Source organism: Orcinus orca, chromosome 5 (genome assembly GCF_937001465.1).
Source record: "Orcinus orca chromosome 5, mOrcOrc1.1, whole genome shotgun sequence".
NCBI lineage: Eukaryota > Metazoa > Chordata > Mammalia > Artiodactyla > Delphinidae > Orcinus > Orcinus orca.
In genome coordinates, this window is record NC_064563.1 from 40,367,576 (window position 1) to 40,386,309 (window position 18,734).

Here is an 18,734-nt window from a genome sequence, read left to right on the forward strand (position 1 = left end):
AGAGTCCGCCTGCCGATGCAGGGGACATGGGTTCGTGCCCCAGTCTGGGAAGATCCCACATGCCGCGGAGCGGCTGGCCCCGTGAGCCATGGCCACTGAGCCTGCGCGTCCGGAGCCTGTGCTCCGCAATGGGAGAGGCCACAATAGTGAGAGGCCCGCGTACCGCAAAAAAAAAAAAAAAAAAAAAAAATTCTTACTGTGTAAATAATTTTATAAATGACTTTTTCTTAACTTAGCTAAGTGATCTGAATATTTTTTCTTATCATTAATAGTTTTGGACAAATTTTTTAAATTGATCTCCACAAAGAGAGTGTTTGTTGGCAATCTGTATATCTTCTTTGGAGAAATGTCTATTTAGGTCTTCTGCCCATTTTTGGATTGGGTTGTTTGTTTTTTTGTTATTGAGCTGCATGTAGCTCATTGTTTTTTTTGAATTTCTTTGACTGTAGGTTGAAAAATGTGTGGCCAATTCAATGACTATTTCCTTTTCAAGTTACTCATTTAGGGGTATTCACCTTGTTCTCATTGGCATGTAAGAACTCTGTATGTATTAAAGATAGTAATCCTCTGTCTTTCATAAATGTTACTAAAATCGTTTCCTTTTCTCTCACTTTATCACTTGTCTTTATATTTTTAAAGTGTTTTTAATGTCCTGAAGATTTCCATTTTCATGACATCAAATCTATATATTGTACCTTACTGTTTCTACCTTTGGTGTCTGTCTGAGCACTGACTCTCTACCTTGAATCTTTATAAATACTCACCTATGTTTTGTTCTGCAACTTTCATGGTTTTGTTTTTTATATTTATACCTTTAATCCACCAGGAATTTATTTAGATTTAAAATGTAAGTTGGAAGCTACATGTTCCTCTGTGCCCCACCCCACATAGCAAGTTGGCCAATTTCTCCATGATTTACTAAATAAGTCATACTTTCCACATAGCTTTGACCCTCTTCATCACTCTTCCTCACTAAAAACAAAAAAACTCCTGTATGCAGATTCTTCCTTAAGGTCATTCTGCAATTTTTGTCATTTCTGTTTTCTTTTAATCTCACTGTTATGTGATTGGGATTACACTATATTCTGAATTTACGTAATAGGAAGGGGACTGACAGTTTCACAAAATTAAGCCTTCCCTTCAACAGCTCTTTCTAATCAAGTCTTTTATGCCCTTCAGTAAAATGTTTCAGCTTTCTTACAGAGGACTTGTTGAATAAGCATTTTACATTTTTATTTGTGATTTGGAATGGAATCATTTTTTCCCTTTTATTTTCTGTCTGATTGTTGTTCCTGTGAAGAAGGGTTTTTTGTTTTTTTGCTTGCTTATTTGTTTTGTTTTCTTTTTCTGTCTATTACACTCCTGAAGATTTCTGGCTGAGGAGAATGGGGTGATGGTATACATCTGAATTACAAGGGATTCAAAATTATTTCTAGTTACTATGGTTTGTTGCCTATAAGGATTGAAAGTAATATTAAATATCTGTTAGAGATTAGTGAAAATAAAGATGCAATTTTTTTTTCCATCCAAGTTCACAAATCCCAGGTTATAACCCCTGATGGCTCTGGCATTTCTTAGGGTATCTTTGGAGTTTTCTGCTGGGTCCCCTATAATCAGCTGCAAGAGATGGGGAGAGGGAACATGCCCTTAACCACTATTTGCCTGGGATACATTTTCCATTCTTTATTTTTCAGTCTTTCTAAGTCTAAGATGAAATGACTCATGTACACACCACTCTTAGACTTTAATCTGGTCTCAGTCACTCACATTTATTATGAATACTGAACTACTTCAGACTTACTTCTGCGATCTTAATTTCCCTTGATATTTTTCTTTCATGCTTTTGTTTTGTTTGGTAATTTGTTATATTTTCTTTCCTCCATTTTTTCCTTATATAAATCTGGAAGTTTTATACAACCAATTTCTATCCTTCCAGAGTTTTAAAATATATGAGCTTACATCTTTCTATTGTTGTTACTATCAACAGTTACTTAAGACCAGAAAAGAAAAATAAAGATAGCCATATCTGAAAGGATGTTTACTTGTCTCTCTCCCACCCCACGTGCCCATTTACCTCCAAAGAACATAAAGGAGACAAGAGGAGAATGGGAGAAATCCTATCACCCACCTTCTAGTCGTGGCAGGCACTGAGGGGTAGAGAACATATAGCTAATAGAACAAGACAGAGCAGTATTCCTACACTTCTTTGCGGATGACAAGTAGACATGCCCCTTATCAAATTCTGAGTTAGAAGCAGTCCAGGAAAGTGATTTCTTCTTGAGGTAGTTTGCTTACGATTGTAATGCCATTAACTGGGTGTAGACTGACAACGGAAGCATGACCAGGAGCCTGGTCTACCAGTTGCAATATTTTACCCAGGGTGAGTATCCATCTATCTCTCCACCAGGGGCTCCTCACCTATTTTCTCTGTGTTTTGGGGTCCCTGGTTTAAAAGACAGATTTCACTTCCAATGAAGGGAGCGGGGGTTCGCTCCCTGGTTGGGGAAATAAGATCCCACATGCACAGCCAAAAACGTACTGAGGGAAGGAAAGGGGAGTCTCCCATATGTTGAGGAGTCCCAAAAGCCCCACTGAACTCATGTATGTGTTGTCTTAGACCCCGCATGTTCGTGACACCCAGGGCAGGGGAACGTGGGGAATTTTACAGTCCCAGCGACACACTGCCACCTGGGTTCTTTCTACCCAGCCCCTTTCTCACAGTGCTTGGCCTGTGAAATCCTAGTGGTGTGTTGCATTCTGGGAAATGTAGCTTTCACGATTCTGTGCTATATTCTCAGTGTAGGGGATGGGGGCAGGGGTGAGACCTCTGAAATTATCTAGGAGAAGTAGGGATTGGGGAAGAATTCTTCTGGCCTTCTTAAAGAAGCGAGTGTCTCTTTTTTGGTTGATGTAGACTGGCTCCCCGACGACAACAGAGGGGATACAAAGTATCTTCCTACTGTTTTTATGCTCTCTTTGTTTCCAGGATAAAAGACAGAATAAAAATTTTTTTTCTCTCAGTCCAGCTCCATTTGGTTTAGACTTAGTGAACTTCTTCCCAGCTTATTATAATCATTTTTAAGTTATAGCTTTTAATGGCATTGCACCTTTTTTTCTTTTGCTGTCATAAGCAAGTTAACTGGAAGCTGTTAGAAAACTGTCATTTGAAACAGGAGTCTCTGCTACCATCTTTTCCTTTTTTAACTGTTATTAAAGTCCCAGATGTGTATGATTCTAAAATATACAGTAACAGGTTACTTAGTGCTATTCATTTAATTGCCTAGAGTCAGAGAGTTGGTTCTTTGAAAAATAAGCCAAGTTATGGTTTGTCTTTCCAGAGAGAAAACTTTTGCAATCAAGCCCTAGTTTCCTACTCATTTGTAGTCTACTATTTTGAGTTCCAAAAAACTGTATAAAGGAAGCTTCTTTTACATTGCTCTGAATTATCAAGCAAGAGCCATTATTTCTCATCTGATCAGCCAAATAGACTTGTTCCCAGGAGGTTGCTTGATATTGGATCTCAGGAAATACTCAATTTTCTCAGGAGAAAGAGGACGTGATTGAACTCTGCCATCAGTGACTGTAATTCCAGGTGGGAATTCCATGGTGGGAATTCAGGAAGTTGTGTTTCAACAGCGTTGGTGATCTGGGGCAAATATTTGATACTGCTGTTCTTGGACATTGAGAATGTTGTTGCCTTGTGTCTTATCCTGTTGACGTTGAACCCAAGAGCCATGGCCTACCCCCTTTTCTACACTGGCAGAGCCTGCCTCTCGTGAGACAGGTTGAAAACGTCAGATGCTTACTTTGTCAGGCTCACCTGCAGCTAGAGGTGCCATGCAAGCCAGTTCTGACTGGTGTGGTGCAATGGAAAGTCTGTAGTGATGAAAGATTTTTCTTCCCTGATTGGAAGGGGAGGGGAATTGGTAGAGAGAGGCCCCACTCCATCTGATAAAGAAGCTAGGAAACCCCACCCTCCTCTTCCTGCTTTTGGATACTGACATGAGAGGATGTGACAGTTGGAGCTGCTCTAGTCATCTTGTGACAAAAAGATGTCCCTGACAAATCAGGGACAGCAGATTGGAAAGACAGGAAGCACCTAAATCTTCAATAATCACCAAGCCACTGCAACAACCGTGGTACTGTCTACCCCCAGATTTTCTAATGGAGAGAAAAATAAACCCTTGGGAATACCTATTACCTCTGGTTGCAAATGTCTTGTTCTTCTCTACTTCTGGACACACAGGAGCACAGCACTTCTCTGCCACCAAAGTATGGCTCACACATCTGTGACTTGAAATGATGTGTGACCAGAGTATTGTATTTTGTGTTCAGTGATTGATCCCTGGTGCTCTTCCCTGCAGTGGTAATCATGGGAGCATGTACATTTGTGGAGGTGCCAAAGATCCAAGCAGCCTGGAATAATGAGCTAATGCCTAAAAAACCGCTGCTGTGCTGTGGACAGTTGCCTGGACCCTCAGCTGATTTTGCATGAGTAAGCAATAAACTTCTGTTGTGTTAAGCCACTGTTGGAGGCTGTTACTGCAGCATAATGCAGACTATGATGCCAGATACAATCTCTATTCTTTTAGCCACTTGTATTTTTATATGCTCCTACTTGTAGCTGAAAGTACCTAATTGATACAACATATATAGCAATTTGACCTGCAGACAACTGTTTCTGAAAAATGAGATGGTTGCATTGGTGGGGAAATGAACATTTACGATTTTCTCCTGCCCAGACTTTAGTTTCCACCTTCTAGTAACAACATCCCAATTTTGCTTAAGGAAACCACTCTGGCAGACATATCCATTCCCTGACCATGTCTTCTCAGCACTTACTTCTACCCACAGAAAGCTGCTCACTTCAAACTCTTATGACTCCTTGTCTGAAAACTTTTGTCTAATTGTAATAACATGCTGAATTCATACAGAGGACAAGCCAGAATTACCTAAGAGTTAATGTCTCAGAAGCTCTCAACCAACCATGTAAAGACAGATGGTTAGAAAATATTCTAGTTTCTTCATCTCTCCGTTGAAATAACTCTGATGTGCATTCTAAACTGTCTCCCTTTGAGAGCAAACCCCAGTTGCCAAGAGTGGGAACTGCTTTGATAACACATCTTTTATTGGCTTCTTCCCCTTCCTTGCCTCTCTTCCCCACTCTTGAGTAAACCTCCCTGGGGTCAGCTCCCGAATGAGCGTTTGCTCCTGAATCCTTGTCTCAGAGTTAGACTCTGGCGGAACCTAAACAGACACTATCCCTCCCCAAGTGGACCCAATCTTTCTGGGACTATCAATAAAGGTACATTACTTTCTCTGTCTTTTGTATGTGGACCTTGAATGGAATCACACAATGACTATCTTCAAGAAGTCAGAGGCTCTTCAAAAGGTCTACTTATTAGTTCCTTCTTTATAGATTCCTGCAGCCCTTCTGACACCTGCCTTTTCTGAGCCAGATACCTTAGTTGTTTCCCCTGGTTCAATGAGTAAACCCATATTCTTTTAATAGATTCATTTTGGGATGAGATAGCTAGAATTGCTTTCTGTGATTTGTAGTCAAAGCAACCAATGGATATAGATGATGTATTAGACCTCTTTCAGCTATAAAGATTTCATGATAAAAATGAACGAGTTATAAAAAGTATAAGATCACTAAATGCTGTATGTTATTCATAAAATCAAATCCATAGAAGTCACTTTAAAATGTCAGTGTTTTCATATTTCTTCACATTTTACTTGAAATAGAATCTCTAGCTTGTGAGAATGTCTTTCTAACATTTCAACACAATTCCCTTAAATAGTTATTGACCTGAAAGAGTGAAATAACTTCATAGTTGTAGGGAGGGGTCATTGCAGTTGCTGCTATTTTGTTTCTATCTGGGTGACTATTAAGTTCCCATTATCTGGTGTAAAATCTTTTGAAACATTTTTAAGAATAAAAAGTTCTTAAGAAATTTCTATGCAAAGAAATCCATAATGCTAAAATCATAGAGAAACCTTGTTTATTTACATTAATCTTACATACCTGAACATGAGAGTCACAGAGAAAAACTATTTAAATATACACTAACAACAAAAGATCAGAAAGACAAATTAAGGAAACAATCCCATTTACCACTGCATCAAAACAAATAAAATACCCCTAGGAATAAACCTACTTGAGGAGTAAAAAGACCTGTACTCAGAAAACTATAAGGTACTGATGAAAGAAATCAAAGATGACAAACAGATGGAGAGATATACCATGTCCTTGGACTGGAAGAATCAATATGGTCAAAATGACTATATTACCCAAAGCAATCTACAGATTCAGTGTAATACCTATCAAATTACCAATTGCATTTTTTCACAGAATTAGAACAAAAAAAATTTACAATTTGTATGGAAACATAAAAGACCCCAAATAGCCAAAGCAATCTTGAGAAAAAGAAATGGAGCTGGAGGAATCAGGCTCCCTGACTTCCTACTATACTACAAAGCTACAGTAATCAAAACAGTTTGGTACTGGCACAAAAACAGAAATATAGATCAATGGAACAGGACAGAAAGTCCAGAGATAAACTCACACACCCATGGTCAACTAATCTATGACAAATGAGGCAAGAATATACAATGGAGAAAAGACAGCCCCTTCAATAAGTGGTGCTGGCAAAACTGGACAGCTACATGTAAAAGAATGAAATGAGAACACTCCCTTACACCATATACAAAAATAAACTCAAAATGAATTAAAGACTTGAATGTAAGGCCAGATACTATAAAAGTCTTAGAGGAAAACATAGGCAGAACACTCTCTGACATAAATCGAAGCAAGTTCTTTTTGATCCACCTCCTAGAGTAATGGAAATAAAAACAAAAATAAACAAATGGGACCTAATTAAACTTAAAAGCTTTTGCACAGCAAAGGAAACCATAAACAAAATGAAAATACAACCCACAGAATGGGAGAAAGTATTTGCAAATGAGTGACTGACAAGGGATTAATCTCCAAAATATACAAAGAGCTCATGCAGCTCAATATCAAAAAAAAACAAACAACCCAATCAAAAAATGGACAGAAGATCTAAATAGACATTTCTCCAAAGAAGACACACAGATGGCCAAAAAGCATATGGAAAGATGCTCAATATCATAAATTATTAGAGAAATGCAAATCAAAACTACAATGAGGTATCAGCTCACACCAGTCAGAATGGCCAACATCAAAAAACCTACAAACAATAAATGCTGGAGAGGGTGTGGAGAAAAGGGAACTCTCTTATACTCTCAGTGGGAATGTAAACTGGTACAGCCACTATGGAGAACAGTATGCAGGTTCCTTAAAAGACTAAATATAGAACTACCATATGATCCAGCAATCCCACTCCTGGGCATATATCCAAACAAAACTCCAATTTAAAAAGATACATCCACCCTGATGTTCATTGCAGCACTATTTACAATAGCTAAGACATAGAAGCAACCTAAATGTCCATCAACAGTTGAATAGATAAAGAAGATGTGGTACATATGTACAATGGAATATTACTCTGCCATAAAAAAGAAAAAATAATGACATTTGCAGCAACATGGATGGACCTAGATATTCTCACACTGAGTGAAGTCAGACAGAGAAAGACAAATATCATATGATATTGCTTATATGTGGAATCTAGAAAAAGATGGTACAAATGAACTTATTTACAAAACAGAAATAGAGTCACAGACGTAAAAAACAAACTTATGGTTACCGGGGGTAAGGAGAGTGGAAAGATAAATTGGGAGATTGGGATAGACATATACACACTACTATATATAAAATAGATAACTAATAAGGACCTACTGTATAGAACAGGGAACTCTACTCAATACTCTGTAATGACCTGTATGGGAAAAGAATCTAAAAAAGAGTTGATATATGTATATGTATAACTGATTCACTTTAGTGTACACCTGAAACTAATACAATTTGTATATCACCTATACTCCTATAAAAATTTAAAAATAAAAATTTAAAAATTTAAAAATTAAAAAAAATAAATATCATCTTCCTTTAAAAAAAAAAAAGTATCTCCTAATACCCAAATCTAGGACAAGATGAGAAAAAAATGTAAGAGTAATGGATTATAGCCTAGTATATAGAATATATAATTCATGAGTCCATACTGATATAATTGAGCAAATAAATGGGAGAGAATTCCAATTAATAAACGTAGAAGGAATAATGGCAATATAAAATAATCATTTGGCAACATAATAGTAATAATTATCTCAGTCAAGAATCATTAAGAGATGCTAAAATTAGCAGGAGAAAGTACAATGAGAAGCAGAATATTTACATACTCCCAAATATCTCCTCACAAGATACTTGCCAAATACAAAGAGGAAAATAGTAATGTTACAGTGGAGAAATTTAGAAGACTCTGCCTTATTCAAGCACTCCAATATCACCACTAATGAGACTAAGTGTCATCATGTGCCTCCTGATTTGATATGCTGAGAACGTGTCATGGTTAATTTTATGTGCCAACTTGACTGGGCCATGGGGTGCTCAGATATTAGATTAGACATCATATATGGGTGTATTTGTGAGAGTGTTTCTGGATGAAATTCACATTTGAATTGGTAGAATGAGTGTAGCAGATTGCCCTCCTCAATGTGAGTGGGCTTCATCTGATGTGTTGAAGGGCTGAATAGAATAAACAGGTTGAGTAAGAAAGAATTTTTTGCTCTGTGTATCTTACTAACTTCAAGCTGGGACATCAGACTTCTGCCTTCAGGCTCAGACTTGGACTCAAACTATACCATTGGCTCTCTTGGGTCTGGACTTCTCAGCCTCCATAATCACGTGAGCCAATTCCTATTTATATTTGTGTGTGTGTGTGTGTGTGTGTGTGTGTGTGTGTGTGTGTGTGTACACATACACATATACACACACTATTGGTTCTGTTTCTCCTGAGAAACCTCACTAATACAGATATTTTGGTACCGAGAGTGGTTCTAAAGGAACAGAATTTTAAGGATGAGTTTTCTGAATTGATTCTGGCCTTCTGGAATTGACTCTCGAATCTGATTAGATTTAAAGATGCAGAATGACTCTGCATCCAATAGTAAAGAGAGCACTTATAGTCCATGGCATGATCTGGCAATGGAGATACAGAAAATATCTGCATTGGATACTCCTAATCAATCCTTTATAAGAAGCAGGATGTTGGGTGACTGTGTATATGATACTTTCAAACATTTTGGGAAATCTAACATACCAATATAATGAGGTTGGCTGGTTGCTCCTAATGTTGCTGGACAAAGTGATAAAAAAAAAAGGATAAAAAAAAATAAAAGTGATAAAAAAAATTGAATTCATGGGTGAATTCAATTTCCCAGCTCAGACACCACATAAATGAGCTGAAAGCTTCTATACATGCCTTGGAATACTCTTACCTCCTGTAGCTGCAGGGCCGAGATTGCTGAAAATCAAAAGAATCTCACCCTGTGATTAACTGAATTACAGGTTAGAGTCCCAGTCTCACAGAGTGCCTACCGTTAAAGTGAGGGCATTGACTGGGGAAAAAATGGGATCCTGCATGCTACCATGGGGATATGTGGGAAGAATCTGATGAAGCTGGAGACACCGAACCCTTAAATTCTGATGAGCCTTCTTTGCCGGTGGAAGAGGGCTCTGCACTCCCAACTGGAAGTGGCATTGGGTCAGGTATGTGGGATTTTTGCAACAATGCATAACCTGAATTTAATCATGAGAAAATATCAGACAGACCAAAACAGAGCGACATTCTAGAAAATAACTGGCCAGTACTCTTCAAAAAGATCAAGGCCATGCAGGACAAACAAAGGCTAAGGAACTTTCACAGATTGGGGGAGACCAAGAAGACATGTCAACTAAATGCAATATGGGATCACTGATTGGAAACTGGTCCCCAAAAAAAGGTCATTAGTGGGACAACTGATAAAAGCTGCATAAGACTGTAGATTAGTTCATAGTACTGTATCAATATTAACTTCCTGTTTCTGATCATTGTACTGTGGTTATGTAAGATGTTAACCTTTTGGAGGGATGGGTGCAGTGTATGCAGGAATTCTTTGTGCTATTTTTACAACTGTTTTGTGTCTTAAATTATCTCAAAATGAAAAGTTCAAAAGTTAAAAAAAATAAGTTCAAAGCATTATTTAAAGTGAATTACACAAACATGCACTGAAACAGCAACTGGAGATGGAGAATATACTGAGGGAGTAAATGTAAAAAATATCCGGAATATTGATTAGGCTCCCTGAAATCATACTGTGTTCAAAACATGCCACGGTCACACTGTGCAAAGCAAAATGGAAATAAGAAACTAGATGTAAAAAAAAATCACAAACAGCCTGAAGAACAATGCAAAATGACCACTTATTCAACCCATGAATTGAAAGGAATTTGGAGTAAAGAACTGATTAAAGAAGGGTTTGGAAGATTTAAGAAAAATGTGACTGAACACAAGTGAGGATTTTGACATATATAAGTGATTTCCCTCCTCTACTATTTCTGATAAGAAAGTATAAATATGTATTTCTCTATAGATGAATATATTCTATTTCTTCTAGTAAGTATGCATGTGTCTATAAATTATGAATAGAAATTTATCATCATCTCTATAACTAGGAAAGAGTGAATATAAAGAACTGTGCATAAGTCAGAAAATTCTGCAAAAAAAAAAAAAAAAAACGGAGTTGTACACCAGGGAGAAAGAAACTGATCAGACCAGTGGTTACACAGGAACTAAATGGAAAGAAGATCTAATAGTATATCATCATCATTATCTTAAGGCAATTATAGTAGAGCAGCAAAAATCTGAGCATTTACTATATACCAGCTACTATTAATCAAGGACTTTATATGTCAATTCACATAATCCTCACAACATATGAGGTTAGTCTACTATTCTTCCCATTTTACAGATGATGGTAAAATGTAAATGGCAAAAATGGGATTTGAGGACAAGCAGTTTGGCCCAAAAGTAAAGTTTTTAATCACAAGGTTTAACCACTGCCGTGAATTTGCAAGAAAAGACTTGACTCAACAGACTGGTTTTCCCTTCTCCTGGGAGATGAAGTTTCTAATTTATAATACTATTATGCCTTAATATGATCAATACCCAGGATTAGGATCTTCCTGTCACCAGGAGGTGATGGACTAGGGCATGTGTGGCAAGGTGAAGAGTTGAAGGTAGGGAAGGGGTGACAAGAAGGCTCAGACCATAGGATGGAGAGCCCACACCCCTCACGCCAGCACTGAGGCTGGTTGTAGTTCCCTACTGGCCAGGGCTCTCAAAGGGACCAGAGGCAACTGCTCCTGCCATACAGACACTGCCTTGTTGAATAGAAAATTGTCTTTCGGGTAGAATTTGAACTGGTGATGTCAGGCCTTGTCACACCTACCACTTGACTTCAAATTGGCAGCTGGGAGGACAGTCAGCAGAGGGCAGTGGACAAATGCTCCTAAGTGTGAATTTAGATTTGAAACACATCCTCAATCAGTTAATATATCCTGTGCTCAGAAAATATGGACACCAACAGTCAGGACTCACTGCGGTTAACTGACTAGGAAAAATAACATGATGAAAACATTTGTTCTGGAAACAGAATTTGCAAATGAATTTAGAGTAGGGTCAACTCAAAAGCCTACAGAAGACGAGGTAATGGATTCTAATCGAGTAAAACAGGCAGAGCTGTTTCTTTTGAAGAGACTTTGTTTCCTTATTAAACACATAGACTAGTCATCACTTCCACAGAGAAACATGCCCTCTCCAATGTTGCTCTTAAAACACACAGCTCTTTTGGGCTATCTTTTGCTTTCGTGGCTTTGATGGAGAGACGCACAGAGAAATAGTTCTCTCCTGTGGGACTTTCAGTAATGTAGGCATGATGATAAATGTGGACTGACAAGCCCTAAGAGGGAGACAAGAGGCAGTGGGTGGGAGGATGGGAGGATGGACAGCACACGCACACTGATGAGTACAGGCTCTGTTGGCTGGCAGCTGGTTTTTGCCAAGCAGAATGTGGGCCCTGTGTTGTCAGACCTCCGCATTGTTCAAGAAAGCCTGAAAACATTTTTATAGGAAATATCTTGGCTTCCAATATTTACCTCAAGCTTTCAAATTAGGTGCAGACCTCCTTCTTAAAACACTTTCATCATCCTCTTCAGTGACACTCTCCCAAGTGTCTCCCTTCTGTACTGGATGCTCCTAAGCTCCTTTTCTGGGTCCTCCTCTTCTGCTCATCATCTAAAATAAGGGTGTCCCAGGTCCACTTCTCTGCTCTATCTACATTCTCTACCTGGGCAACCTCACCTGATCCCATGGCTTTCAGCCATCTGTGCCAGAGATTCCCAAACTTATATCCAGCCCTGACCTCTGCCTGGCGCTCCAGACACTTGTTACCATGACTTCTCCAAATAGATGTCTAATAGAAAACTCAAATTAACATGGCCAAAATGGAACTCTCCCCTGACCTACCCATACCTTCTCCTCCCCATCTCAGGAAATGGAACACCATCCACCAAGGTGTTCAAAACAGAAAAAAAAAAAAAAAAAAACATTTCATGCTTTATGTAATATTTACGTGTGGTATAATTTTATGCTCATACTTGTTTATGTTATTCCCCCTTTTTAGGAGACTCTTTCAGCCCCTTCCTCATCCCTTTCACCAGGAAAATTCCTATTTATCCTTCAAGAATCAGTTCCAGCATCATCACCTCCAGGCAGGGCTGATCACATAATTTTCTGGGCCCCGTGCAAAATGAAAGTGTGGATGAAATCAATCTACTTGTCACATGTTTGGTCGTCCCAAGCCAAGGGATCGTAGCCTCTGCACGGGACACTCCTGGCAGCTGAACTGAGGGTGAGAGAGAGGTCCTCATGAGTTGCCTAGACAATGAGCCCGTGGAACTGCCAGCGCAGGATAGGGACAACTGCCACCTTGCCCCACCCCAAGACACTGCGGGGCACAAGCCTGACCTTGACCCTCCTTGCTCCTCTGCCTGGTCTCGGCCTAGGATGGAGGGTGATGGCAGTACGCGGGCCTCCCCCGGCAAGGTTCACTGCCCCATGGCTCCAGTGGCTGAGGATGGGCTGCTGAGAACCCCTCCTGTGGAGACCGGGAAGCAGAGGAAGGTGGGACTGCACTGAGCTGGGGTTCCAAGCCCCGGGTACATGCCCATTGTCCCACTGAACTGCACCTACAAAACACACATTTCAAGGATAAAGCTACAATATTGAGAATTTCGAAAGGTGACCACAGAGCATTAAACCCCAAGCATGAGCACTTCTGAGCGTGAGGCCCTGAGATACTGGTTGTATGCCCATGAAGCTGGTCCTGCCTCAGAAATTTTCCCTGACCGGTCCCCCCAAACTGAACTAGCTGCCCCTTTCTGTGCTCCTTGCTTACCCCATGTTTGCATGTATCACTACATTTAGCACATTATCTTACATTATCTACTTATACGTATGTTTCACAAAATATTTTGTAAACTTCATAAGCTCAAGGAATTTGGTTAAATCCTTTTTTCTTTTTAATTTCTAGGCCCAGTATTGAAATTGCTTATCAGTAGACCTTTGATAGGTGTTCAAATGGCCTGACAAATATACTAACTGGCTGAGCAGAAACCAATTTATACACCATCTCTTTTCGGCCCTGCCAACACGCCTACCATGGTTGTCTCCCTTGTGTTCCAGCCCCAGCAATGGATCACACCTGATCCACAGTTTTACGTCCCCACTACTATAGCCACTGCCACCACCACGGACTAGGAAGTTTCCATGCACAGCTCCAGCTGACAAGGAGAGATCATCACATCTGAACATCTGAACACTTGCCAGATGGGATCCACAGAGGCTCTGGCTTCCTCTGGGGAGCTGGGAAAGGCTGCATAACATAGCTGGAAAGTGAGAAAGTTAAAATCCTAAGGAGGCAGAATTCAACAATGAAAGGCACGAGATAGAAAGGAGTCAGCAGATATTTACCTGTCTTTCCTTCCCCTAATGGATTGTGCTGAAATGCAGTCATTTTATTTGGCCTCTCTGGAAATGTCCCACAAGGCTGGGCAACCAGCCATATTTATTCTGAAGTCATAGCCAGCTTGCCAATACTCCTCCTTGCAGTTTCTTACCCTACTTAGGGTAAGCTTAGGGATATCAATTCGCTACTGCAACTGATCAAATGGGGGTAATGATAATTATAGTACTTTTGCAGCGGTCAGCTACTTACGATGGCACTGAAACCCTTGATAGGTTCGGGGCAGCAAACTATCATTTTAAGGCATTCTGTGAAAGCCATAGATGGCTTTAAGGCAGGTAGTAAGTCCAGATCATGAACACATCAAGCAAGAACCAGAGGAACATCTGTGGGGGTAGATCTTGACGGTGTTGGACGCTCAAGTGGAAATGGAATTTTAAACTAAGCAGGAGAAATTTGTTGAAATTCGGCAACTCATCCATAAGTTGGAATTTAGTGTCTAGCAAGTCTTAATACTGTCCTAATAAAATTCAGTGTTTACCAGTCCTAATAGTTAGCTGGGATGACTCCATAAAGCCTGGATTCACAATGGCTCAGTTAGTTGAGGTGGATTTGTTGGAACTTAATTGGCAGAGTAATGAGAAAGGGGTGAGAAGGCTCAGGAAAAAGAGAATATTGGAATGAAGACATGCAAACCCACTACCTGAGTGTATTCTCCAGGAGGGGACACTCCCCTCGCTAAGAAGTGTACCCATGATGGGAGAGCCAACATCACTGAGAAACTCACTGTTGGTTGTCTTCTTCAGGCCAGGGTTGACAGTGGAAGATCCTGGCATAGCACTGGACTTTATATCAATGGAGATATTGGGATTCTGGAAAGGCAGAAGCCAGGGGAGATATAATTACTAAACTGAGTAGTATGGTCAGAATGGCAATCAAAGTGCCTTGGCCCAAAGTGATTATTACCTCAAATTGATGATGGTTTTCCCAAAGGTAACATAGACAAACCACCATCTAAGAGCACTGGTTGTCAAAGTGCTGTCCTAAGATCAACAGCTTTAGCATCACCTAGGAACTTCTTTGAAAGGAAAATTCTCAAACCCCACTCCAGACCTACTAATATAAAAATTCTGGGGATGTGGCCCAACAATCTATCTTTTTTTTTTTTTTTTTTTTGCGGTACGCGGGCCTCTCACTGTTGTGGCCTCTCCCATTGCAGAGCACAGGCTCCGGACGCGCAGGCTCAGCGGCCATGGCTCACGGGCCCAGCCGCTCCGCGGCATGTGGGATCTTCCCGGACCGGGGCACGAACCCATGTCCCCTGCATTGGCAGGCGGACTCTCAACCACTGCGCCACCAGGGAAGCCCCAATCTATCTTTTAACTAAAGTTTAAAGACCATTGATTAGGCTTTTGTTTGATTTGTACAACCAAAAAGAATTCAAAACTGATGATCATAAAGCTGATGTCAGACACTGATGGAAAACTGAAATTTCCAGTTACTAGATCCAAGCCAGTTCACAGAGCCGGAGCCCATTGATTAAAGGGAATATTGGATCCCCACAATGCCACCACAGCATGGCAAGTATCTCTCTAACCTTTCCTCAAAGCCAGAGTAATTGTGTGCTGAAGAAAAGAGAATACCCAGATTTTTTTTTTTGCTGCACCACGAGGCATGTGGGATCTTAGTTCCTCAACCAGGGATCAAACCTGTGCCCTCTGCAGTGGAAGTGCAGAGTCTTAACCACTGGACCACCAAGGAAGTCCCCAGATGTCTTGAGGATAGTTAGAATGAGATCACAGCTGACAACAATATTAGAGAACCCCAAACACCACCATGGTCCTCCAGTTAAAAGGGAGCCTTATAGATACCAGATTGTAAATGGTGTTTGGGTTCAAGTGCATCTCACAATGGATCCAATAGATCCAAGGACCCACTCTGTTTCTGTATCTCTAGTCTCTGAATGCCTAATGGGATAGATATACTTAGAAGTTTGCCCTTGGTTTCCTGACCTATGAATTAAGGAACATTATGATTAAAAAAGGTGCAGGGCACCTTCCCTCCAAGCCAGGACAGTACATCAGAAGCAATATCACCTGCCAGACAAACTGCGGAAATTAGTACCAAAAAAGGCTTAAAAGATTCAGGGATGGTGATTCCCATAATATACCTAGTTATTTCACCTACCTGGCCTCTGCAAAAAAATCATGTGGATCATGGTTGGTGCCAGGGGACTACTATAAACTTAAAATAGTATCCCCAATTATAGTTTCTGTGCTAGATATGAATTTTATGGGAGCAGATCAACTCAATCTCTGGCACTTCATTTGTGACTACTGTTTTGCTAAATGCTTTATTCCTGATTCTCATCAATAGAGAGGATCAAAAGCAGCTCATCTTCACGTTTCAAGGACAGCAGGAAGTCTTCACTATCTTGCTCTAGGTCTGTGTTAATTTTCTGCTGTCTGTCATGGTCTATTCTATAGCGATCTCCATCATCTTGCTGTTCCACCGTGCATCATGCTAGCCTTCTACACTGATTGACCTTTTACTAATTGGACCTAATAAGGAGAACAGGTCAAGTAATTCAAATGCCGTATTAAAACACATATGTGTCAGAGGGTAGGCAGTAAGTCCTTGATGATCAAGGGGTCTGCAACATCAGTGAAATTTTTAGGGGTCCAGTGGTCTGGAACATGAAGGGCCATACACTCTGAAGTAAAGCCTGAGAGCCTGACAATGGTACACCAGGTAACTGTGCAATTGGGGCTGCCCATCATGAGCTTAGTGTTAACAGAAACTCCCAGAAGAAGGTTGAGAGTCAAAGAAGCAAACTATTGCATGAAAGAAATGGTAGATTTAGGGAGACTCAAGTACTCCAGAAGATGCAAAAAAAATATGACTTGTTGGCCTAGACCTCCATATCGCCTGCCTCTGCTGCATTGATGCAACTCTCTCAGTCCACACCTATTCCAACTGAGGGAGAAAGAAGGACCTTGAACTCAAGTCAAAGACAGTTTTGTAGTATGCTATATTGGGTCCTATAGAAATGGATCACTGCCACATTATGCCACAAAGAGACTCTTAATAACCAGGTAGATAGAATGACTTATTTTCTGGGTGTCAGTCAGCTTCTCTCCTTGCTCAGTTCACTGCTTGCACAATGGGCTAATGAACAAAGTGGCCATGGTGGCATGTTCAGGTCCTGTACACGAATCCAAAAGCAGGGGCTCCAGGGGAAGTAGGGGTGAGAAGCGGCTGCAACTCTGGGCAGAGGAGGCAGGAACCCGAAGGCGAGCAGGGGTCGGGTGGGCACCACGGCGGGGGTCACCAACGAGGCGGTGAAGCGCGAGACCCATGTTCTGCAGCAGCAGGTCGGTGACGCGGAGGAAAGGGCCGAGCGCCTCCCACGGAAGTGGAGGGAGAAAGGTGGCCTGGGAACAGGCTGAGGCGGCCTCCTTGAACCGTAGGATCCAGCTGATTGAAGAGGAGCTGGACCGCGCTCAACAGCGCCTGGTCACTGCCCTGTAAAAGCTGGAGGAAGCCGAGAAAGCTGCTGATACAGCGAGAGAGCCATGAAGGTCGCTGAAAACCGAGCCTTAAAAGAGGAAGAAAAAATGGAGCTCCAGGAAATCCAACTCGAAGAAGCTAAGCACATTGCAGAAGAGGCAGGTAGGAAGTACGAAGAGGTGGCTCTTAGGCTGGTGATTATTGAGGGAGACTTGGAAGGCACAGAGGAGCAAGCTGAGCTGGCAGAGTCCCGTTGCCGAGAGACGGATGAGCAGATCAGATTGGTGGACCAGAAGCTGAAGTGTCTGAGTGCTGGTGAAAAAAAGGACTCTCAAAAAGAAGACAAATGTGAGGAAGAGATAGATTCTTACTGATAAACTCAAGGAGGCAGAGACCCGTGCTGAGTTTGCTGAGAGATCGCAGCCAAGCTGGAAAAGACAGTTGAAGATTTGGAAGATAAACTGAAATGCACCAAAGAGGAGCACCTCTGTACAAAGGATGCTGCACCAGACTCTGCTTGACCTGGATGAGATGTAGAGCGCCCTAGTCCCGCCCTGCGCTGCCCCTCCCTCTGACCCCGACTCCGCTGAGGCCAGCCTGCCCGAAGCTGACCTTGAAACTGATGGCTGATCTCTAACTGGAAGGCTGCTTTCTCCTTTCATCACGTCTCCCACCCCCTCCCCTGTGTCCTTTTCACCAAACTGTCTCTGAATCTGAATCTCTCCAGAGATTCCAGTTGGACTAGAGGCTGAGCACTTTTGGGAACAACCGTTTAAGGGAATGTGAGCAAAGTGTCTTTAAAAGCATGCTGTGATGTACACATTTTATAATTACCTTTTTTGTTGTTGATGTAGCAGCCATTTGTAAAACATTCCAGATAATTCCATAGTTCTGAAGCAGCAGTCTAATCCCTGTCTCACTTTTGGAAGGTAACTTTTCAGCTTAACGCATATTGCCCTCTCCGCAGAGGAGGGGAAAAGGCATGGGCCTGCCTTCCTGAGAACCAAACAGCCCAGAGAAAGGCTCCATTTTGGGAAACCTCATTGCTCTGTAAAAAGTACCCACCAAACCAGAGAGGTGATTCCAGGAGGAGTCAGCAAAAGAAAAAGTACTGTTCAGGTTTTCAGCTGAAAATGGTATCTTTGGGCAACTTTTTTTTTCATCAGAACTGACCAAAGGAAAAGAAGCCATTTTGAAATATGCTAGAGGATTCTGTCTTCTCAACAACCACCCCC

At 41.1% G+C, this 18,734-nt stretch overlaps 1 pseudogene; it reads left to right on the plus strand.

Moving 5' to 3' along the window:
* Positions 1 to 9,582: 9,582 nt before the first annotated feature.
* Positions 9,583 to 18,036, plus strand: LOC101279525 (tropomyosin alpha-3 chain-like; annotated as a pseudogene).
* Positions 18,037 to 18,734: the final 698 nt, after the last annotated feature.